The sequence below is a fragment of the Carcharodon carcharias genome, chromosome 5 (genome assembly GCF_017639515.1).
Source record: "Carcharodon carcharias isolate sCarCar2 chromosome 5, sCarCar2.pri, whole genome shotgun sequence".
Lineage (NCBI taxonomy): Eukaryota > Metazoa > Chordata > Chondrichthyes > Lamniformes > Lamnidae > Carcharodon > Carcharodon carcharias.
Window position 1 is genome coordinate 188,886,768 of NC_054471.1, and position 26,106 is coordinate 188,912,873.

Sequence of the window (26,106 nt, forward strand, 5' to 3'; positions counted from 1 at the left end):
GTTCTATAAACGCAAGTCCTTAGGTATTGATTGGAATTAATACATTGGCAAAGTGTTGTCGAACTACACTCGATTTTGTCCCCTCATGAAATTGTATTCTGCATCCAGTTGATCAAGCTTCATGTAAATAGATTCCAATCTGCCCAACGTTGTTAGTTACGCGTTCTAGCATGTATGCAGTGCAGGTTTTAAGACTGCAGGAAAGTATTGTCTGGCAAATTGAAGGCTTTAGCTAAAACATAGAAATGCCCAGCACAAAAATTTATGCAATATGTTAATTTTGAATTAATAAATGCCTATTTCCAAAAACAAACCTCAATTCACTCACAGCTCAAACACCAGCAAACTTGCTTTAAACATTAGGCTAAATGAGACCAAGTCCCTGGAGCCATTATATGCCAATTCCACACTGACGACGTGTGTGCTTGGGCAGAGATTTATCCAAGCCATTAAATTCAGTGTGAAATTTCATTTGAATAACTTTGGTATTTACGTTGAGCTTCCACTTTCTTGCAGTTCTGCTTCCTTTAACTGCTCCAAACTCTGCAACTCAGAAAATTTGTCACACTATGAAGCAGAGATGTGAGGTGTCTCCCTGCTTTTTATGTTCAAAGGAGCATCTGCGCTATTGGTAGAATCTCACTAAATTGGGACAGCTATGTATAATTTGTTTGCTTCAGTAATGGGTTAGCAATTCTACAGTGCTGTTCCTGACAAGCACCAGGAACAAAGTTGCTCACTGCAGCCTGCAATTTTTCATCTGTTAATTTTAGTGAATATAACATCATAGGCTGGGATTGTACAGTTTTGTTATATGTACTCCTGACATGCCTTATTTAGCCTTCCAAATTATTGCCTATGTGGTTAAATGGAGATTTGGCCCTTCAAGCCAAATAGAGACACTAAAAGTTGAATTTTCACTAGTTTGCATTTACACTCATAGTTCTGGTGTTGCCGTATGGTTGGGGTGAATGATTTGTTCCATGCTTACATGTGCAGGTTATTGTAATTCTGATTCACCTGCACCCATTGACTTGAAATATTTGCTACATTTAAAATGGGAAAAAATGCAAAAATATCATTTATTGTACTAGTGTTAGGTATCATGCTGCTGTTTGTCCTTTTGCTCCTTTTTCCACTGGAAAGTTCTTTGTTTTCATTGCAATTTGCTTGGAATAAATATGATTTCACTGCATTGGTACGAAGATGTTGTAAAAACTCTTTTACAAATATGTTGGAATTCTATTTCCAAAACCTTTAGGGAATAACCTCATACAATTAATGTTTCTTTAGTATCTGAAATATGCTAAAGGCAGATTAAATTACACTCAAATGGATATAAGATAGCTTAGGTCTAAATTGTGAAAATGAAAATTTGGCAACTTAAACTGTAAAGGTTCCCTAAACCCTTCTAAAAGAAAACAGACATTAACCTAATGTGCTTTTGTAAAATGCTTTTATAAGATTATTATAATTTCACAGAAATACAACTCAATAAAATAATTTGGTGAACTATGCTGTTCTATTGCAAAGCTGTAACTAATGATGAATATTTATATCACAAAATACCATGCAACTAATGGACAACTAAAACATACATTTTTAAAAACAAAATATGGCAAGGAACAATTAACGCCTTAATCACCAGCAAAGTAATTTTATGATACATACACACACACACAAACTCACACAATATACAGAGATTTAATGCTTTAACTGGTGCAAATCACACACACACACACACACACAAAATAGATAGATTTAATGCTTTAACCAGAGGTAAATCACACACACACACACACACACACACACACTATATAGGGCTTTAATGCTTTAACTAATGCAAATACTATGACTAAAATTCATGGTGAAACTGCAACTTTTGCATCAGTTCCACCCATTCAGCATGCTTCAACACATTTCTAAAGTACCTATGCAACTTTTATTCAATTTCTTTCATGTTTACATGTATCAGAGGGTAATACTATATCTGTCCTAAATAGGATATGGATTTTAATTATACCATTTATTGGAAATAATGTTCTGTCTGAAACATACTGCATAATCTGGTCTGTTACTTTGATTTGTAAAGTCAGGTGAGAACCCTACCTTATTTAAAGAAACACACTTTGCAAAACCTGAAATAGATCCTGTAAACTTGATGTTCAAAATTTCAAAAATAAGATTATTTTAGGTCCACCTTTACAGAGAAAATATATTAATTTTTCGAAAGGCTTTTGGTTGTTTCAATTGAAAGTTTTCAAGCCACATGTAGTGTGAAATTTAGTTTACATCTTAATTGTTGTTTAAAAAGTCAAGCATTTTAAACTTTAGAACAGAACATTGAGTTAGCATAATTGGTTTGGTGCTGACAGAATCCTGAAAAATAAATTCCAATATGTCAGCAAGTTGTTTTCCAATAGCTAGATTCATTAAAAAGCTACCCATTCTTTTACAACTGCAAAACTGAAAAACATCTTGTGGATTGTTTCAGGATTCAAGTAGGTGCAATGTGAAATATTGTTTTATATTGTTGTATATTTTTCTTAATTACCCCAGTGTCAAGGTATTTGCATACATGTATTTTCTGTTAACTTTTAGCTAGATTAGTTGAATTGCAGGATCCTGTAAACAGCAACTCAACTCCTACAGAGATTGATTTTAAAAGCAGAGAAAGTTTATTTTGAACTTTAATTGTACTTGTTTCGTTTTATTTATTTCTCTTTTCCAGTTTTTAGAAAAAAAAATGGAAGGAGAAAGGGCCAATAAAACAGAAAATGTGGTCTGTTAGCATTTAAGAAAAAAAGAAAGGCTAATATTTATGGTATTGACTTTTCATTAGTTCTGGATCCTAAATATTACATTGCTTTTGGTTTACACCCATTTTCTTTCTATCGTTTCTCCTTAAAGATGCTTAGAAACCAGCTGGGCCTGTACAACATATTTCAGACATCCAGAAATGCAATTTCCTCTTTATCCAATTTACACATTAATTCCACTTCTCTCGATGGACCGTATGCAATTTGCACTGTAATAGGCTAATTCATTATCTTGATTTTTTAATTTAGTTTTCTTTAAGTAAGCAAGATATTTACACATTCCCCAGTCAATAAAGCAGGCTGGTGATTCTCTCTAGACCATCTACCAGTGTGATATTAAGCTGGCCATAAGGAGCTCAGCATGACTTGTCCCTCAGGTTTTGCTTTCACCACTCCTGTAAAAGAGCACCTGGACATGATATCTCCTGTAACAGCATAGCCATTGAATTTGCCATAATTGTTATGTGACACAGCATATTGGTAACCTGATACACTGTAACGCTATACAACACGTTCCTTTATCTTTCAAGTAAAACTTGTGGACAACATAGAGCTTTTAGTCAAACAAATTACATGGTTGTGGTGTGTTGTAGTTCACTCAGGGACTCTGAGCTGCTGTGGCAACATGCAGTTTTTACATGCATGCTCTAGTCTGGAGCTATGGACAGTGATGGTAGAAGCTCCAACCATTTTTCCATCAAATGATATTCAACCTGTTTGGCCGAGTTATGAATACATCTTCTTTGGCCATCAAGTTCTGGGGTGGGACTCAAATCTAGAGCTTCGAGCTCAGAGGCAGGGACGTTACTCACTCTACCTCAAGATCTCCTCTGTATACTTGACGTACTGACACACAATTCAAATAGACCACCCATTGCATTAGGCAGAGGATGGAAATGCATTGTTGAACCTACTAGATCTCACCTGAGTTCCACAAATTTACTTGATTATCAACATGTCTAAAAGCTACTAAGATTTCATTTACACAAATTCTCATCATAATCACAAGAAGATGTGAACTCAGGGCAGGGGGAGAGGTGATAATGTGATAGCAATCAGCCAATGTGTTGGAGTGTATCGGGTCTCTATTTTCCAGAAAATTATACACGGATGCCCAATGCATGTTTGAGGCAGTCATCATATTGCACTCTTGGCAGCAAGCAAAGGCAGGTTGGAAACTCAACACAATTTGTACACGGTCCATTAGGCTGTCATCTCACATTTATGCTAGCTGCTTATCCCACAATGTGGCTGGTGCACTGCAATAGCGGTCTTTATCTGGAATGGATGTTGCCAAAGGTGTCACCTGTGGTCACTTGGGATCCATTCACCTATAGCACCAGAACTAATGAAAGCTCGCGGACCTGCAACGTTAACTGTTTCTTTCTCCACAGATGCTGCACAGTGTTTGCAGCATGTTCTTTTTTTATTTGGTCAAATAAGGTTTTGCATTTTAGGGAGCCTTGCTCTTCTAGAAAAGTACAGAGCCCCTTTTGTCGTTGATGTTACGTGTCTGGAAAAGGTTTTGAAATTATTAGCCTTGGAAAACCTGATGTATACGGTGGTACATTGCATATTGACTGAGTTAACTTATACCGCTCAAAGGAGCCTGAAATTCTGAACAGTTGAGACTTTCAATCCCCGTACTGGAAGAGGTTGGAAGTCCTGAATGCAAACTACAGTGAAAGCATGGGCAGGGACGAAGTAACTCCTCCGATGTTCAGATAATACTACTGCACTCTGTACACACAGTTTCTTTGGTTAGGCACAGATTAGTTGTGCCTTTCTCCAAAGCCCTTGATAATCAGAGGGGATTGGTAAAAATCACGGTAAGTGTTCCCTGGATGGAAGTTGAAAAAGATGGAAAGCAACAAAAAGGCTAGGAAAATTTCACTACTCTAACCAGAATTTAAAAAATGCTTCAAAAGTAATGTTATTCAAATAAAAGGCCCCAAAACAAAGTCACATAATCAACTGGAAATGGTAACCACCAGAGCTTTAACAAGACCCAACATGAGACCCCTGGTAGCATTAGGTGCTAGGGTTAAGGTGCAAAGTGATGACATTGAGCCATTGATGTAAAGTAATGGGAACTTGAGTATTGCTGAAAAAAGAGACATGCTATTGAAGCTTTTCATCTTCCACTCACCAGGACAAATGCAAGAATATCAGATATCAAAGGGAACAACAATTTGTACTGCATGAGAAGAGGGTGCTGATTGGTTGGCAAGTAGACTCTGATTGGTGTGCTTAAAGCACGTAGTTTTAAGAATAATCCTGTGTTGTAAGATCACATGATCTGTGTAAACCAATCAGTTAGCAGCACTGGGAACCTCTAGGAGGGAGTTCTTCCTTAGTTATAGAGTCTGATGCACACATGTAGCTGCTGCTACTGGGTTGTAAATAAAATTCAATGTTTCCACCAAGAAAAGTTGGTGGAACTCTATAAAAAAACTGGTGATGAGGATAAATCAGATCTGTTGCTGTCTCTTGCCCAGTGATTATCAGTATCTAAGATAATTAAAAAGAATGGAAGTAATATATACTCATCCAAGATACCACAGTTTGGCAGAATTGATCCCTTTGAACAAGCCACAGATGACTGATCTCAATATATAGAACGTCTTGCATTATGCTTTCAAGCCGAATAAATCATAGGGGAGGAAAAGAGGAGAGTGATTCTCCTGAGTATTTGTGGGAACAAGGCCTACAGTTTAATTCGAAGCTTGATGGCCCCCAGTGCCCCTGATTTGAAGACATTCAGTGAATTAGTAGACCTTGTTATGGGACATTTCCAACCCAAGCCCTCAGTCACAATGCAGAGGATCAGGTTCAATTCACGGAATAGAGTCCCGGGGGAGACCATTGCTACCTGCGTGTTGAAATTAAAACAATTAACGGTACATTGTGATTTTGGTGAAACCCTGAATGACATGCTCAGGGATCATTTCATCTGTGACGTGCAGGAAGATGCTATTCAGCAAAGATTGCTGGCTGAAGTGGATCTTGATTTTAAAAAAGCGTTAAAAATTGCTCTGGTGATGGAAAGCGCTGTAAGAGACGTGCAAGCGATTCAAAGTGTGCAAAATGACGCCATTTCCCTAGTTGGGCAGGAACAGTCAACTGAAAGTGACACGAAAAGCTGGGACTCAATCGTGAAGTGGGAAACAGCCCCCGCTAACTGAACATTTAGAAGAAGCAGCTTAGCAGCAAAGATGAAAACTAATTTTTATCGAAGTGGAAACAATCATACTCCAAAAAACTGGCAATATAAAAAGGTGGAGTGTTATTTTTGTCACAAAAGTGGGCACATATTGAAACATTGCAAAATGAGATTTTAACAGGTTTCCAGGCAACAAATGGAGCCCAGTGAAGTATATTGTGTCAAAGAGCCAGAAACAACCAATTCTGACATTTAATCCTTATTCAACATGAAAGCTGGGAAGACAGAGCCAATTACTGTCAGACTGAAAGTGAATGGTAAACCCTTAAAAATGGAAGTAGACATGGGTGCTTCTACCACTGTAGTAGGAAAACACAATTTCAGATATTTAAATAAAGGTGCTCAACAATTAAATTTGGAACAAACTTCTGCCAAGTTGAAAATGTACACAGGCGAAGAAATCCAGGTGAAAGGTATCTCCAGAGTAACTGTACATTATGGACCAAACAGCACAACTACCAGTGATGGTGATAGAAGGTGAAGGACCAAGCCTTCTAAGTTGTGATTGGTTGAAAGAGACTAAATTAAACTAGTCCGAAATCTTCCAGTTGTGAGCAGGAGAACTGCCGGACCTGCTAAAAAACATGACACCGTCTTCAATGATGAACTGAGAAAATTCCAAGGTCTACAGGCCAAGATTTACATGGATCCAGAAGCAACTCCTCTCTTCCTGAAAGCAAGACTGGTACCTTGCACCCTGAGAGAGAAGGTTGATGCTGAATTGACCCGGCTAAAGAGGTTCAGTTCTCAGAGTGGGCAGCACCCATAGTCCCTGTCCTTAAACCAGACCAGACCATCTGGAACTGTGGGGACAATAAACTAACAGGTAACAAAGCAGCCAAACTGGGCAGGTACCCTACTCCCAAGGTTGAAGACCTATATACCAAAAAACAGGAGGGACAACGTATACAAAGCTTGTCATGAGTCACACATATCAGCAACTAGAACTGGATGATGCCTCCTGAGAATTTGTGACCATAAACACCTACAAGGGTTATATCAATACACATGCCTGCCCTTTGGTGTTTCTTAAGTGTGCCATTTTTCAGAGGACGATGGACAGCTTGTTATAAGGAATACCTCAGGTTGTGGTCTACCTGGAAGACGTACCGACAACTGGATTCACAGAAAAGGAACACTTGGCTAATCTAAAGGGAGTTCTGAAATGATTTTTAGAAGCAGGAGTGCATCTGAAGAAGGAAAAACGAACGTTTCAGGCAAACAAAGTCAATTATTTGGGCCACTGGGTAGATGCCCAAGGATTACACCCTGTTGAAGAGAAGGTTAAAGCAATCAGAGAGGCACCTGCACCTAAGAATGTCTCTGAACTTAAATCATTTTTAAGGATGGTAAATTATTATGGTCGATTTCTACTGAATTTATCAATGGTTCTAGCCACCCTACATTCACTGCTTAAGAAAAAACAATGTTGGGTTTGGAAGTCCCCCCAAGAAGAAGCCTTCATGAAAGTAAAACAGCTCCTGCACTCTCCAAATTTGTTAGTGCACTATGACCCGGCACAGGAATTGGTGCTAACCTGCAATGCGTCCCCCTATGAAGTGGGAGTTGTACTATCTCACAAGATTGATGACAATACAGAGAGGCCGATAGGCTACGCATCCAGGACACAGCTGAAAAGGATATTCTCAGATCGAAAAGAAAGGTCTGTCGATTATTTTTGTTGTAAGAAAATTCCACCAATATGTGAATGGGCGACATTTCACGATAGTATCAGACCACAAACCACTTTTGTATCTGTTTAGTGAGGAAAAGTCTATACCTCCCATAGCTTCTGCATGAATTCAAAGATGGGCTCTAATTTTGGTGGCATATGAATACACCTTTGTGCATAGGCCAGGGATTCATATAGCCAATGCCGATGTCCTAAGTTGCCTTCCTTTGCAAGAGAACAATGATCATGTCCCAATTCCCCAACAGCTGGTATTAGTGATGAGTTTCCTGGATTCCTCACCAATCTGTGCCAGGTAGATAAGAAACTGGATGAATCATGATAGAGTGAGAGACCAAATGTTACATGGTTGGTCCCAGGAGCCAGTCTCTGATGAATTGAAGCCATTTTTCAACAGAAAACATGAGATGAGCAGTCAAGATGATATCCTATTCTCTGCCTGAGTAGTAGTTCCTTCAAAAGAAAGGAAACCACTCTTGCTAGAGCTACACAGTGCCTATCCAGGGATCTCACGAAGGAAGATGATAGTGCAAAGTTATCTTTGGTGGTCAGGAATGGACGGCAAGATTGAAAAGGTGGTAAAACACTGTGTACAATTCCAGCAGCTACAGAAGTTGCCGGTGGCGGCCCCATTACACCCATGGGAGTGGCCTAGTAGACCCTGGGTGAGATTGCACATTGATTATGTCGGTTTCTTTCCTTGGAAACATATTTCTACTGATTATAGATGCTCATTCTAAGGAGTTAGATGTTTATGAGGTTAAGTCACCAACGTCAGGCGCTATTGTAGAAAAACAACAAAGCTTTGCAATCTATGGATTGACAGAGGTAATCATCTCAGATAACAGTGCTGCATTTACGAGTGCTGAATTTCAAAGGTTTGTCAGCCTAAATGGTATCAATAGCATGAAGACTGAACCATACCCATCTGTCATCTAATGGACGGCGGAAAGAGCAGTACAAACTTTTAAAGCGAGAATGAAAAAGTTAACAGGTGAATCGTTGGAAACACAACTTGCTTGTTTCCTATTTCGCTATAGAACAACCCCCCCCACACTACGACAGGAATAACACCTGCAGAATTACTGATGAGGCACCGCCTTCAAACAAGACTAAGCCTGATGTACCCTTTTTGGAGGGGAAAGTGGAGAAAAGGCAAGGGAACCAAAAAGCGAATCATGATTTTTGTAGTCGTGAGTGACAGTTTACTGTTGGAGAAGCAGTATATGTAAGGAATTTCGCTGGAGGACCAAAGTGATTACCTGGTAAAGCAAGCTCTGTGATTGGACCATTGTCACACCACATGGAAGTGGAGGGCTGGATCACCCGTGAGCATGTGGATAATTTAAGAAGAAGGGAAATACCCCAACAAAATGATGCTCCACCTGTAAGGAACATGGTTCTGAGGAGGACTCTGGTCTATGGGGCAACAACATTTTAATTGGCTCCTGACTAGGTGACCAGGTTTTGTGTGAGTGCAACAGGATAGCCCCTAGCCTGAAAGGAAAATGACCTAAAACCTCTCCCTCCTGTGTGGGTAAGATTCCAGTAATTTTGGAATGGGGAGGCGATGGTGTTGTGGTATTGCCTACTGGGTTAGTAATCTAGAGCATAATGCTCTGGGGACCTGGGTTCAAATCCCACACTGGCAGATGGTGGAATTAGGAGTATAATAATTATCATGAAACCCTTCTTCTTCACTAATGTCTTCTAGGGAAGGAAATTTGCTGTCCTTACCAGGTCTGGCCTACATGTGACTCCAGACCAAGAGCAATGTGGTTGACTCTTTAAAAAAAAACCTCTGAACAAAGGCAATTTAAAAAATCCTACAATAATAGCTAGCTGACATTTTATCCACATGTCTCTATAACCTGCTCAGTCTCTGAAAACCCCTATCAAGAGGCAAAGGGGAAAATCACTGTTAGAGACATTGAAAGACAAGAGCTCAACCAGTGAACTAAATACTGAAAGTGCTGGAAATCCACCTCATGTCATCAAAAAGAACTAAAAGGAATTTGGAAGACATCAATCAAAATCAACCCATCGAATCCTGTACTCCGGAATTGGCGCTATTGAACTGTTTTATCCTATTCTTAAAATCCATGTGTTTGTGTGTTTTATGTGTCTTGTATGTATGTGTATAGGGATTTAAGAAGGTGTAGGGTTTAGGTTATGGAGTTGGAAATTAGCAGTTTATATTTCTTTCTTTTGCCACTGGTTAATGACAGTTTGTTCAATAAACAGCTATTTACTTATTAAATTTATAAACTGGTGCTCGGATCCTGTTAACCTAAATTAAACAATAAGGTAGAATTGGAACTGGTGGTTTGGTCAAACCTTTTCACATCTGTCTTGGCTCGGGGAAGAATGGAGCATGATATTACATCTCCAGTGAGCTGTGACAAAGTTTGAGGGCATGGGTCCGGGATATCTTGGAACAAAAGAGAATGTCGATTAGGATGTAGATTTAGTAAGTAATAAAAACTAAAAGGAAACACTAGGTTTGTACTGGCAAAAATAAGATGGAACTGGAAACTGCTAAAGCTTCCCTGCAGGTGGAAGAGATGCCCCTGATGATTTTATAATGGATCCCAAAAGCCAGTTTAATCAAATTGGCAAGAAAATAAAGAGTAAGATTGTCTGCCAAAGCTAGGAAGGCAGAGATAATCAAAGAGATGGCACAGCATTTGAAATTGGAAGGAATACCAGAGAGACAGAATTCTCCAAGGTGTGGTTCATTGAAATGGGCTCAAATTCAGTTGCAAATTTAAAAAAAAATTGGCACTAGAGGAAGCAAAAAAAAAGGGCAGAGAAATTAAAAGAAAAGGAATGAGAGAGAGAGCATTCCAAAGGGCACAGGCAGAAAGGGCGTTCCAAAGGGCACAGGCAGAAAAGGAAAGAGAAAGGAAACTTCAAAGGGAGTTAGAAATGACGAAGTTAGAAAAGGAGGATGGAGAAAAAGAGAGTGAATTCTAGCTTAAAATGCTGACAGTTAAAAAAGAGACACCAGTAGGTGAGGCAGGACTTATTTCCAGATCAGAACCCAGTGGGGAGATGTTTAAATTTGTACAAGCCCTTCCAATGTGTGAGGAAAGGGATGTTGAAGCATTCTTTATTTCATTCTGAGAAGATGGCTAAACAGATGAACTGGCCAAGGAAAACTGGATATTGCCCATGCAGAGCAAATTGACAGGTAGAGCACTGGAAATTTATGCTTCACTGTCAGAGGAGGTTTCTAGGGATTATGATGTGGTGAAAAAGGCCATTTTGTGCGCATTTGAGTTGGTACCTGAAGCATTCAGACAAAAGTTTCAAAATTTAAGGAAACAGCCTGGGAAAACTTACATTGACATCTGCCACCTATACGAATTCTGTTGTGGGGAAGTTGTTAGGATTGATCATTAAAGAGGTTAAAGTTGGGCACTTAGAAGAACTCAAGGCAATTGGAAAGAGTCAGCATGGTTTTGTGAAAGGAAAATCATGTTTAACCAATTTATTTGAGTTCTTTCAAGGACTAACATACACAGTGGATAAAGGGGAGCCTACAGGCATACTGTTCTTAAATTTCCAGAAGGCATTTGATAAAGTGCCACATCAAAGATTATTACAGAAAATAAAAGTGCATGGTGTAGTGGGTAACGTATTAGCATGGACAGAATATTGGCTGGCTGGCAGAAAGCAGAGAGTATGCTTAAATGAGTCTTTATCTGATTGGCAGGATACGACAAGTGGAATCCCACAGGGGTCTGTATTGGGGCCGCAACTTTTTACAATTTACATCAATGACTTAGATGAGGGGAGTGGAGACATGGAGCTAAATTTGCAAATGACACAAAGTTGGTAGGATAGTATGTTGTGAAGAGGGCATGAGGAGGTTGCAGATGGATATAGATAGATTGAGTGAGTGGGCAAAGATCTGGCAAATGGAATTTAATGTGGGAAAATGTGAAGTTGTTCACTTTGGCAAGAAGAACAATAAAGCAAAATATTACTTAAATGGAGAACGGCTGCATAATTCTGAAGTGCAGAGGGATCTAGGAGTTCTAGTACATGAGTCACAAAAAGTTAGTATGCAAGTACAGCAAGTAATTAAGAAGGCTAATGGAATGCTATCCTTTATTACAAGAGGGATTGAACATAAAATTAAGGATGTTATGCTTCAGTTATACACGGCATGGGTGAGACCGCACCTCGAATACTGTTTGCAGTTTAGGTCTCCTTATTTAAGTAAGGATGTAAATGCATGGGAGGCAGATCAAAGGAGGTTTACTAGATTAATGCCTGGAATGAGTGGGTTGTCTTATGAGGAAAGGTTAGAAAGACTGGGCTTGTTTCCACTAGAGTTTAGTAGAGTGAGGGGCGATTTGATTGAAGTGTACAAAATCCTGAATGACCTTGACAAGGTGGACATCGAAAGGATGTTTCCTCTTGTGGGTGAGTCCAGAACTAGGGGGCACTGTTTTAAAATTAGGGGTTGCCCTTTTAGGACAGTGTTGAGGAGGAATTTCCCCTCTCAGAGGGTTGTGCGACTTTGGAACTCTCTGCCTAAGAATGTGGTGAAAGAGGCGTCATTGAATATTTTTAAGGCAGAGGCAGATAGATTCTTGTTAGGCAAGGGAATCAAAGATTATCAGGGTTAGATGGCAATATGGAAATCGAAACACAAGAAGATCAGCCATGATCTTGTTGAATGATGGACCAGGCTCGAGGGGTCGAATGGTCCACTCCTGTTCCTACCTCTTATGTCTTTAAGTAGTTTTGACAGGTGGATTCAAGCATTAGGAGCTGAAACTGCCTATGACGTTCTCAGAGAGACCATTCTCTTGCAAGAATTTAAAAACTCCCTGCCTTCTGTAATAAGAACCCAAGTTGAAGGCCAAAGGGTTGCAACTGCTATACAGACAGCAGTAATGGCTGATGATTATGAGCTGATCCATAAAACTGAACCTTTTTTCCATCACCCCCATAAATTTGAAAGGGATTGAAAGTGGGAGAGTGAAAAGAAGGCAAGTAGCCAGCCTAAAGAATGGATAGCTGGGAATACCTTGAAATCTCCTCTCCAGATCAGGAAGGGAGGTACTGAGGGTGGAGGTAAAATTCAAAGGTCTAAGTGTTGCTGTTATAATAAAGTGGGACACATTTGTTCAGAATGCTGGAAGTTGCCAGGGAAGTCCATGGGACTTATTGGAACTCATAAGAGTGAGTCCGAAAAGGGAACTCAAAAAGAAAACGACACAGATCAAATTGTGACTTTAACTACAAAAAAGGGGTCTGGAGGTAAACACTGCTGTGAATGCAGATGAAGTGAATCAGGTAGATGAGAGATATAAAGAGTTTTTGCGTAATGGAAAGATAACCCCATTTTCATCAAACGATACAGCTAAACCCATAACTATATTAAGTGACACAGGAGCTACTCAAACTTTTTTGCTGGAGAAGGACCTAGTTTCCCCTCCAGAAAGTTAAATGAAAGCTAAAGTATTGGTAAATGGGATAAGTGAAGAGCATATCCCAGTTCTATTCTACAAAGTGCAATTGGAGTGTGATTTGTCATCTGGATCGATGGTTATAGGCGTGGTTAAGAAATTAGCTGTGGATGGAATTGATTTACTCCTGGGGAATGATTTGACAGGAGTGAAGGTTATAGCTTCGCCCATAATTACGGAAAGTCCGAGAGAGGCTAAAGAGACAGAACAGTTACAAGAACAAGCTCCTGTTATTTTTCCAACATGTGTGGTGACCAGAGCAATGACTAAACAAAGTCCGTTACCAGAGGTCAAAGTAATACCATGAGCAGATGTTAGAGTAACCGCAACTTCCTTTAGGATGAGAATAATTCAAAGGAAGTGCTCAGCAGGTCTTCATTAATTGAGGCTCAGAAAGCAGATCCAGAGTTAAACAAGTTAACACAGTCAGCTCACACTGAAGCTAATGCTGAAGGAGTTCCAGAGTGTTATTACAGTAAAAAAGGAGTTCTAATGAAGAAGTGGAGACACCTTCACAGAACTGCGGATGAGAAATGGATGGTTGTTCACCAGGTAGTGGTACCACCCAAATACTGTAAGGAGATATTGTGAAATTCCTATGGCTGGATATGTAGGAATTTAGAAAACACAAGCGTCGATAAACAGGCATTTTACCTGGTTGAGACTTCATAAGGGCATAGGGCAATTTTGTAAAGTGTGTCATACATATCAGGTAATAGGTAAACTTCAACATGTAATCAAACCAGTACCTTTAATGTCCATACCAATTTTTGAAGAACCATTCAGCCGGCTATTCGTAGATTGTGTAGGGCCATTACCCGAAGTGAAAGAAGGACATCGGTATATCCTTATAATCATTGAAATGACAACAGCAGGAAAGCTCCTAGCCTGAAAGGAAAAAGACCTAAAACTTCTCTTTCCTATGTGTATAAGATTCTAATAATCCTACACCAATATCTAGCTGGCTTTTCCTCCTCATATCTCTATGACCTGCTCTGTCTCTCTAAAAACCCCTGTCAAGAGGCAAAGGGGAAAATCACTGTTAGAGACATTAAAAGGCAAGTTCTCAACCAGTGACCTAAATACTGAAAGTGCTGGAAGGCCACTTTGTGTCATCAACAAGAACTGAGAGGAATTTGGAAGACATCGATCAAAATCAACCCATCGAGTCCTGTTCTCTGGAATTGGTGCCATCGAACTGTTTTACCCCACCGTTAAAATCCGTGTTTTTGTATGCCTTATGTGCCTTGCATGTTTTTGTATGGGGATTTAAGAAGGAGTAGGGTTTAGGTTATAGAGTTAGAAATTAGCAATTTATATTTCTTTCTTTTGCCACTGGTTAATGACAGTTTGTTCAATAAACAGTTATTTACTTATTAAGTTGACAAACCTGGTGCTCATATTCTGTTAACCTAAATTAAACAGTTAGGTAGACTTGGGGCAATCTGGTGGTTTGGTCAAGCTATTTCACATTTGGCGTGGCTTGGGGAAGAGTGAGGCTTGATCTTACAGTGCACTATCCCCAATGAGTCGTGACACACCTGCAACCATTGCTGAATCTGTGGTTCCTGTTGAAGTTGCTTAATCAGCGATAGACATGTCCCTGTCGGAGTGGACAATGCTGAATTGCCTGTGCCCAATGAGGTATCTGACATTAATGCGGATCCAGAGAGTGTGGTTCCTGACAAAGAATTGGAATTTGTGGGGCTACGACATTCCCCATGAATCAGGAAGCCACCTGAAAGACTGAACTTGTAATTTCATGACTTGTGTAAATATTGTAATGTCATGAGATAAATATCCTTGTAAATATAAAATGTAAAGAAAAGTTAAAGGGGGAGGAATGTAGTAATTATAGTTTTGATAAACATAGCACTGTAGCTTTAAGAATAATCCTGTGTTGCAAGATCACATGATCTGTGTAAACCAATGTGTTAGCAGCACAGGGAACCTCTTGGCGGGAGCTCTTTTTTAGTTATAGAGTTTGATGCACACATGCAGTTGCTTCTTTGTCTTTTAAATAAAGTTCAATGTTTCCACTAAGAAAAGTTGCCTTAATATCAACTCTATAACAATCAGGCACTTGATTTTCTATCATCCTGATACCCAATACAGGCTTGTGACAATGGAGACATTATGAATTATGAATCTTATGAATCTCCAATGATTTCCTATACATCTGAAAAAACAGGAATGTTATAAAAATTGATTCCCTATCCTACTGATGTAACTTCTTCTTGATGAACAGGATAACAATCTTGGCACAACACAATGCGACCTGTTACCTCTGTGACGTAACTGGGACCTTGCGCTGTAAATATTGTTGAGATAGAGGTTGGCTGAAACCTTGTTGCTCTGTATGAGCTGTCCCACTGACCGCATTCTCTGAATGAAACCGACAGCCATTGCTGTATCCACTTTTCTAAGCCACTATCGCCACTCTGCTCTATGTACCCGGCTGTACCAGTCTTCTGTTGACTTTTAAAGAAAACTCACACAACTCTAGTCACCACAGCAACCCAAGCCTGCTGCACCCCTCACTCCAACAAAAATCCTCTCACACCCATAACACCCATCTCAATGCATTCCCCTTCAGAGGACACAGCACATTGAACTCGCCTTGGGCCTAACCTCAAAAGCAATGCAAGACAGGCTATGAATGCTCCTGGAACCCCTCAGGCCCTTACTGCAATTGGAACACGGGACATGGCTGCCACTTTGTTCTTGTGCTAACATCTGTATCTGCCAACATTGGTTAACAATGTGATAGTGACCAGATAATCCGTTTTTTGTGATGTTGATTGAAGGATAGATATTGGCTAGGACACCAAGGTTAACACCCCTGCTCTTCTCAAAAATAGTGAAATGGAATTTTTTGCATCCACTTGAGCAGGCAGATGGGACCTTGGTTCAGTGTCTCATCTGAAAGATGGCACCCCTGACAATGCAGTGTCCCCTCAATATTGCACTTGAGTGTGTCAGCCTTGAATTTTTGGGCTCAAGCCCTGGAGTGGGACTTGAACCTGGAACCTTGTGATTCACAGTCAAGAGTGCTAGAAACTGAGGCACAGCTGACACCCTGTCGCTTGTGACACAATGCTTATGCCACCAATTAAGCTCGTACCAGGCAGACCCTTCCCTCCTGCACAACACATTACCCTCACTATCACTGCATCCCATGAAGTTCATGACAAGGAGAGCCATGACAACCCATCATGTGCTGTGGGACAGTTAGGTAGAGCCTCAGGAATCTCCCTTTAGGACTGAGTATTTGGACCTGCAGTGCCAGTCAGTGACTATCTGGCCACTGTGCCTCAGGCACTGTGAGCTCATGTACTCCAACCGGAGGAGCCTGTGGTGGTCATGACTTTCGCTATGTTTTGGGTTGGGTGGTGCATGATCATCAGCCACGAGAGAGTGGCCAACCTCATGGTGAGCCCTGTGCATGCAAAAGGTGTGAAATCTCCTGTACAGTGGCACTGGTCCCATAGCCATAGTGGGAAAGGAGCTAAAGCCCCTGAGCAGGACTATCTTGCCGGTACCGATCAGTTGCTACTGGGGATGGCCGCTGTGCACCAGCACCACACTCCTTCCAACCATTGGGATGCCAACCCAAGTGCTGAGAAATCAGAACAGGAGGCTGAGGGAGCCATGCATTTTGCGAGAGACTCACTGTCCTCTAATTCTCTGGCCCCGCTCCTAGCCGGGTCCAAGTAATACTGGCTGCCAGTGCATCGATGCAGGTAGAAAATTTGGAGGGAGGGCCCCAACGGATCCCTGCATGATGCTTTCAACCACCCCGGTCATCACAGCCAGTCAGTGAAGTGAGCAGCTTGCTTCCACCATCTCTGAGGCAGCAGTGGGAGCAGTACATGGGAGTGTCTGACAGTGGAGTAGGGATTGGGGCACTAGTGGGTCACTGCGGTATTTAGATAAGTGCAGTTGTGCACGGTAAAATATGAAACATGTACATAGTGAAACACAAAGCTTTTTGTGTGAAAATGTAGAAATATTTACAATATAATTAGGAAATGTTGCAGTTTGTATGCAGTCAGGTGTCTTTATTCTCTCACCTGCCAGCTCAGCATGGCATCCAGCCGGCCCTCATAAATCTGCCAATGTGGTTGCACACATGATGTTTCCAACAATCTCATCTGCCTTTCAGGTCTGCCTTCAGCAGGGCTGGATTTTCCCTTTTGGGATTAAGGCCAGAATTTCCCAGCCCTGTTGACGTTGGGTGTCACGGTGGGCTGGTCTGGGTGGGCTGGTCTGGGTGGTGAGGGCGAGGGGGGGTGGAGGGAGGAAACAATATGGCGAGAAGGCCAAAAATGCGTTTCATGGCGTCCAGTTTGCGCTCGTCCACTCAACCTGTCACTGCTGAGCCGCGTTTTCCGCTCCGCTGATCATCGGGAACCTGATTTCAATACTTTAGCATCTCATTATCAGCCCTGCGTGTTGGAGTCATCCCCCCACCTCAAACCTACCACCTATGTCGGCGCGAACCTGGCAACCTGAACTTTGAGGAGGACTCGGAGGTGAGTGTGCAGATCCTTGTGCAGCGCTCAGGGGCAACGCCCAGAGGACATCAAGGAAGAGGCACCGCGCATTCACAGGGGCCGCAGCCAATTCATTTTTTCCTGGCTGACTTTCGCTTCGATGCTGGGGCAAGAGCTGTGGTGCGGGTTAGAGAGGGAGGGTTGGGGGGGTGGTGGTGCAGGCAGCACAGGCTGAAGGAAGTACTCAAGCACATGCTGGGGAGGGGTTGGGGGAAGGGGGTGTTGAGGGAAGCGGCCGCACACTTGGAAAGCTTACCAAAAGTGAGCATTCTTCCGCAGCTGAGACTGTTCAGCCGTAGCTCCATTTACCTACTTGGAGTTGGGCCTCTAAAGATTTACATCCCACTCCAGCAAGATAAAAGCATGAAAATGCCACTAAATGGTCCAGAATGTTTTACTCCTTGGGATTAATGTGCATTTTTGGGGGTAGCAGAGCAATTGGCCGGCTGGGCAAGTTGTACAAGACCCTTGCTAGAGCTGGCCAGGGCGCAGTCACTGGTGGAGGTGCTCACAGCCCCTTGCAATGTCTTTATTCAGGTTTGGACCAGTGTCCATTATGATTCAGGCTAACAGTGCAGCCTTGCAGTGTGGGTTAGGAGAATGCCTGAGCTGAGAGCACAGCATGCAGCCCAATGGGCAAAGCTGCTGCCAATTGGTCAAGTGGAGTGGGACGGAGGTGGGTGGGGTTTCAGACAGCCAATGAGCGCACTACACACTGGCCATCCAAGTGGTGGCCAGCACATTCCTGCTTGCATGAAGGGGCCTTCAGACTTAAGCAAGAGAGGTTCTTAGTACACCCATGCTAACCCATGCATCTCTCTCTTTGACCCAGCAGGAGGAGAACATCAGGATCATGGAGCCTCGTGATTTAGTCGTGTGCCTCATGGCTTCCAGGGAGCAGAGCAGAAGAGGAAGAGAACAGCGGAGTGGCCTGGCTTGGCAAAGGGAGGAGTACATTCCTCAAGATGAAGAGGGGGTAGAGCCTGCTGCTCTTGCAGCTGAAGATCCACAGTGAGCCAATGCTTGTAGGTTCCTCGCTAGATGCAGGGAGTATAGACGACATCTGTAATTTTTGCAGATGACTGAGAACCGGTGTTGCCAAAGACCAGTGAAATGGCTGGTCACTTACGCCACCTTCTGCAGGATTTGGCGCCATGGGGACATGGAGGGCATCCACTGCCAGTGGCCGTGAAAGTGACAACGGAACTCAATTTTTATGCCACTGGCTCCTTCCAGGGCTCCACAGGTGACCTTTGTGGGATCTCACAAGCCTCCTTGCACAAGGAGGCACAGAACTTTGTGCATTTCGACTGGGATAAGAAAAGCCAGGGAGCAAGAGGTCAGAGATTTGTGCAGATCTCAGGTTTTCCACAGGTGCAGGGTGCCATCGACTGCAGTCATGTGGTGCTTAGATCTCCATGGCAACAAGCAGTCAACTACGTCAGTAGAAAGGGCTTCCACTCGCTGAATGTTCAGCTGGTGTGCTACCACCACAAACACATCCGACAGGTCTGCACATGATTCCCAGGGAGCATCCATGACTTCTTAGCAGGTTTCAGATCCCTGGCATCTTCCAGGGTCCAAAAGGGCTGCTCAGGGACAAGGGCTATCCGCAGAGGATCTGGCTGATGATGCCTATGCAGTGGCCTCAGACTGCAGCAGAGAGACTGTATAAGAGGGCTCATGCTGCAGCTCAGACTTTGGTGGAGCAAACGATAGGCATTTGGAAAATGAGGTTCTGGTGCCTCGACAGGTCCAGTGGAGCCACTGCAATACAGTCCCCAGGGGGTGTCCTGAATCATCGTTGCTAGCTGCGCACTATGCAGTCTGGCGCTGCAACGGGGCAAAGACCTGGCTAAGAAGGAGATGGAAGAGCTGCACATGTCCTCCGATGAGGAGAACTTCGAAGCGGATGATGATGATGAGGTCCTCAAAGATGAAGTGGCCAATGAAGAGGCCATTGCACTGGCCAGATGAGGCAGGCAATCGGGAGGCCCTCATAGCTGCAAGATTCGAGGAGGATGATGATGAGCTGCAGTGAGGACAGTCCTGACATCCTCATCTTGCATCTGTGAATGTTTGACTCCTGTGTGGCTGATGGCAGCACACATACCCTCAGTGTTCAGGCTCATGTCATGGAGATGCAGTGGAGGCCCTGATAGTTGCTTGATTGCAGGAGGATGATGATAACATGCAGTGAGGACTCTCTGTAGGTCTTCACATGGCCTCTGAGAATGTCTGACTCCTGTCTGGCTGAGGGCAGCTCACTTTCGTTCTGTGATCAGTGTTATATCATGGAGATGCAGCCGTGAAACTTTAAAAGCATCTGATCCTTCGTCAGCCTTCAGCACCTGACCCCTTCAGGAGCACAGCATCATCAGCCACAGATGCTGAAGAGGTGGAGGACAGCCCCACCTTAAAGGTGCTGAGTGCGCACAGAGAGAATGATGGAACTCTGTGATGCCTGCCCACTACATTCTGGCAGCAATGACAACCACCATCGAGGTGCAGGCATCAGTAATGTGTCCAGTGAGTGTGAAGCTGGACCATTACTTTGGTCTGAATGCTGCACAGAGCACAGGGAAGAGGCCCTGGACTGAGAAACCTGCCTTTATCTTGTGCAGGGACCAAGGTTTCACATAAGAGGGACACGAACACTGCTCATCAGAACAAGGATCTATAGGCAGGGAGACATTCTTGGGAGCTTATTTACAATAGTGAACATTATGTACAAGTAATTAACACCCATGCCCAGGCTGTGCAATTACATCTTCTAAACATTCCTAAACCTGCCGCTACGTCTTGGTGCTCCCCCAACATCCACAGTGGAGGTGGAGGCAGCTTGCTGACTGCTACACCCTGTCTGTGATGACCTTGACAGGCGTCCTCTGGAGGGCAGAGAGCTGGAGGGCCCTGGCCTGCTTTTGGAGTCTTGCTGTGTGGCTGTGGCACCCTCCTTGACCTGTGGAGCTGCTGGTGTCACAGGAAGAGGAGATTCAGACGGGTTGGATATTCCAGGTGTCAGCTGGGTGGATGGCCCCGGGGTGTGACCCTGCTGGTCCTCCTTCCTATGGGTGCCTGAGGGCCCCTGGGCTGACTCCTTGAGGAGAAGGGGAAGCTGGAATGAGATCCACCTGCCCACACCCCTCTTGTGTTGACATAGCTGGAGGTCAACTACAGTGTCAGTGATGGAGTTCAGCCCGCATAGCAGTGAAAGACAGATGTCCTGGACCAACATCTCCATGGCAGTCAGTGCATTGGCTTGCTGACACTATCACCTCAGCCTGAAAGTGGACAGACTCCTCCTTCGTGCCTTGCAACCTGAGGAGTGCAGCGGACATCTCTTCCTGACGTTCCTGAGCTTGCTTTTGCAGTTCTAGCAACGGAGACATGACCGAGTTCAGAGGCGCGTCATCTGATTCAAACTCAGCAGATTTCTGGCCTCCAGCAGCCCTCCAAGTGCCGGATCCCTGGGAAGTCCATGCCTCTGCCTGTGATTGTGACCCCAAGTCTACTTTAGAACTAAGTCCCAATGAGGTGTGTGTCTCTGCGCTGGTGGAGGGTGTGGGTGAGTGCTGTGACAGATCTTCAATTAGGGTGTCATTAGATTCTTCTTCTGAGGTGTCTTCAGGGCTTGAGTCGAGCCCCTGTTCCGTGGATACCCTCGGCTGCCTCCCAGATGTACCTGTAAAAGCAAGGAGAGATAATTCTTGCATGGCAGGGGGCTGTGGAACAGGGGAACTCATTAACAGTATGGTTGGCTGATGGATGTTGCACTTGTCGATCTTTACTTGGTTGAGCTCTGCTGACCTCACCGTCAGCACAAGATTGGTCCAGGTCATCATGGGCCAGATGGATGACACCATTCTCAAAGACTTTGAGGACTTTGTGAGGTTGGGCATTCCTCCACCACTCTGCTTCCTCTCCATTTTGTTGTGTACCAGTTGTCCTGCATGAATACAGATGGAGAGAGTGTAAACAGGACACCTGCTAGGCCAGATGAGAAGGATGCCTAGCATGGTTGGCTGATGGGTGTGGGTGGTCAGTAGTGCCATGGACAGGATGAGAAATGTACAGAATGAAAAAAAACAGTAAAAACTGGGAAATAAGAATACTGGTCTGAACTTGTCTTGTATACATCATGTAAGGATCATATATTTTTATTTCTGTTATTCTTTTTATTTTCTATTGGACAGTGAATTAAAATTACAATGGCTGCAGGTGGAAAGACATGTCCACAGGAACAGGGTGAGAGATAGATACAATGGAACAGAGTGTGCCATGAAATTCAGGATGTTACCAGAAAGAAGTCCTGGACCAAGGGAGCAGCCTGACAACAATGTTTTAATTGGCTTCTGACCAGGTAACCAGGCTTTATGTGAAAGTGGAGCAGAATAGCTCCTAGCCCGAAAGGAACAAGACCTAAGAGCTCTTTCTCCTGTGTGAGGAAGATTCCAGTAATTCCACAATAAGCTAGCTGGCTTTTTCTCCTCATATCTCTATAGCCTGTTCTGTCTGAAAACCCCTGTCAAGAGGCAAAGGGGAAAATCACTGTCAGAGACATTGAAAGGCTAGTGCTCAACCAGTGAATGAAATACTGAAAGTGCTGGAAGACCACCTCGTGTCATCAACAAGAACTGAGAGGAATTTGGAAGACATCGATCAAAATCAACCCATCGAGTCCTGTACTCCAGAATTGGTGCAATTGAACTGTTTTATCCCACCCTTAAAATCCATGATTTGTATGTCTTATGTGTCATGTTTGTGTGTCTATAGGGATTTAAGAAAGTGGTAGGGTTTAAGTTATAGTGTTAGAAATTAGCAGTTCATATTCCTTTCTTTTGCCACTGGTTAATGACAGTTTGTTCAATAAACAGTTATTTACTTATCAAGTTTACAAACCTGGTGCTTGTATCCTGTTAACCTACATTAAACAGTTGGGTAGAATTGGGGCAATCTGGTGGCTTGATCAAACTTTTCAGATTTGTCGCGACTCAGGGAGCAGTGGGGCTTGATCTTACAGCGCGCTATCCCCAACGAGTTGTGACACTTAAAATGGAACACCAGTAAAAACTGGGAAATAAAAATACTGGTACAAACTGCTTTTTCCCTTCTGGGAGATGAAGGTCTGTGTGAGAGAATGAATGATGATGTCCCTTGAACTGGCAGTGAATGAGATCCCTGTGAATGTGAGATGGGTTTGTGAGTGAGTAAATTGAGAGTGATGAGAAGAGTGACATAGCCTGGTGGAACGGAAGAGATCATTCATCCTCTTGCGTCACTGAGTGGCTGTCCTCTTTTGCAGGGCCTTGGCGCTGACCACCACTGCCACCGCCTCTCATGCTGAATTGGTGACCTTGTTTTCACTGGTCTTCACCCAGAGCGGGGTTAGAGGACGTCATGGTGGGCCTCCATTGTGTCCAGTAGGAGCCCGAGGGAGGCGCCACTCAACTTGGAGGCAGCATCTTTCCTCCCTTTGGCAGCCATGACTTTAAAGCAGCTTCTGGTCCCTTATAAAGTGGTAGCTCTGTACAGGGGTGCCTTTAAATATGGTTCCTGGATTATTGAAGGCCTGAGGTGATGGTGGGATGGATGAATCAGAGGCCACCCTGCCAGTGATTAGGCATGTTTCCTGGGATGCACTGGGAATGGGATGACATGATGCTGGAAACACATCATTGCAGCTGGTGGATAAAATGACATTTTCATGGCTGCTACCACACTTAATGTGAATCTGGAATGATTCCTCCCTAAGTCCCATGGTGGGTGTGGAAAGGGGGAATGTTTCCCACCTTTGTGGCCACCAGGATTTTGCACCATAATTTGCGACTCCGGCCTCAGTAATTATGCAGTTGCAGGTTCCCCACTGTTTCTTGCAGCAGCGTGCACTGGATGGTGCGCTCCCCGCTGTCATATCCAGGCACCAAGGTGGCCAGGACAGCAACGTACCTGCCATGCTGCATGAGGAGACAGCCAGGAGAAGAGATGGAGCACCGGTTCCCAAGTTTAGCGATGCCGCCCTGGCTGTCCTCTTCAACCAAGTGGAGGCCAGAAGAGACATCCTCTACCCAAAGGATGGGAGGAGGAGGCTGAGCAGGGAGACGAGCCCTTCATTGGGAGGAGGTCTCCGGGGCAGTCAGTGCCCAGGGCCTTCAGCAGAGGACTATCTTGCAGTGCCAGAAAAGGATGAATGACCTCATCCAAGCCACCAAGGTAAGTGAAATCTCAACTCCTCACATTCACCTCAGTGAATGTTACAGGGGACATGGGCCCCAGTGGCACCATGATAAGGTGATGCCTCATAGCCCCACTGCAGTCCCTCTACTCTACAGGTGGAGAGTCCACTGTGGCTCCCTTACCCTTCCACACAGAGAGCTCACATGCTGTCAGGAAGGAGTGGTGGAGGGGGAAAGGTGGGGGAAGGGGCTCAGATGTTGAGGGCACCAGCAAGCACTGCAAGCGATATGCCTCCGTGAGCCTTATCTTAATATCTGCACGGGCTGACGGCTCTGGAGGGTGCTGCCCCAGAGCCCTTCTGGACAGCCTGCATTGCATCAATCACATGACACATCGTCCAGTGGGTTATTTATGAGACTGGAAGCATGAGAAAGATACATGAAACCCAATAGCTCTCAACGCATTCTTCTCTCTTTGGGCAGAAGAACTTAAACCATATTCGGAGAGAGAGGGAGAAGATGGGAGGGGGTTGGCGACGATGGAAAGAACTAACTGATTCTGAGAATCAGCCAGCCCAGCAGGCAGGGGTGGAACAGGACACATCCAATGAAGACGAAGAGATTGGTTTGCAGCCTCCAGCCGGTAAAGATCCATGCATGTCATAGAAACCACAGGGTCAAGTATGCCTCCATGTTGGAAGCAGCTTATGCAGTTACTCGCTCTCGCCTCTCTCACTTACAGGTGACAGCAAGGAGGCAAGTCCCAATACTCGGGAAGTTCTGTCCAGCTCACACACAAGCCCAGAGAGGAGCGAGGACATCACTGATGAACAAAGTGCGCCTGTCGACACCTGCACCCTCCACTGGCCCAGAGACACACACCTCAGTGCGTGTTACTTCTAGTTTAAGAAGGGTCTCACATTCTGGTGGTGACTGCACGGACACATTCCCACAGCACGGGGAGGGAGGGTCAACCAAACTCACCAGCACTTGGAGGGGTGCAGGAGAAGAGGCATCTGTTGGCTCGCGCCTGATGACAAGCCTCTGGAATTGGCCTTCCAAGAGACGCTGGAGTGTCAGCAAGAGACGGGCGGGAATATCAGGTAGAGATGTTGAAGGCCCTCAACAGGGTGTCGCATGGAGGAGCTCTTCCGCCGGCTGGTGGATGAAGTGGCACCTACCTGTGCACACATGGAGGCCTCCATGGGGAGGATGGTGGACTCTATGGGGAACCTGGTCCAGCAGGTTCTGCCAGAGATGTGGACGGAGCTGCACCCCTTCGTTGCAGCCATGGGTGAGCGTTGCAGTGGCTGTATGAGAAGGGGACGGGCACCTCGACATCTCACCAGGTGTTTCTTTTCCTCAAGGAGTCAGGCAGGGCCCTCGGGAACCCAAAGGGAGGAGAAGAGGCAGTTGGACACCCCTGGGAGCTCCACTCAGGATTCTCGGAGGGTATCGACTATGGGTGGAATCATCACAGATTTGCACTAGGTGCGGTGGTGAGTGGGAAAAAGAACGTTTTACCCATTGGCTGCAATGGCGGCTTTTTATGCTGTATCTCCCCAATCTCGCTACATTAATCATGCATGGGAAATATGTTGTTTCATTGGCAGGTGGACTCAGATTCACCTACCACACAGCCACCTCACTGCTTCCTCACACCGAGTGCCAGATGCACACATACCTCTCAGTGCTTCCAGCCAGGACTGCTGCACAGAAGGCAAGAAGACTGCAGCCCCCCCTGATTCAGAGACACATCCCTGGGACGCCTTCTGAAAACTGTTGGAGCCTGCTGCAATGTCCTCTGACCCCCACTCTGGCCGCAGGAGGTCCATCCGTATCATCACTCCAGATTGGGAGGCAGTGGTAGAGGTGGTTAATGCCAATGCTGCACAGAGGAGGTTTGCCATCCAGTTCAGAAAGAGGATGAATGATTTTGTCAGTGCAGCCAAGGTAAGGCAACCATCTCATCACTCTAAACTCACACACTCACAAGCCCATCACACATTCACTGGCATCTCACTCACTGCCAACTCAAGGGACATCACCACTCACTCTCTCACACACATCTCTATCTAGCCTCATCTTGTCTGAAGGCTGCCTCCTCAGCCCTCACCCTCTTGAGGCCACCAGCACAGTATGTCCCAACATACACC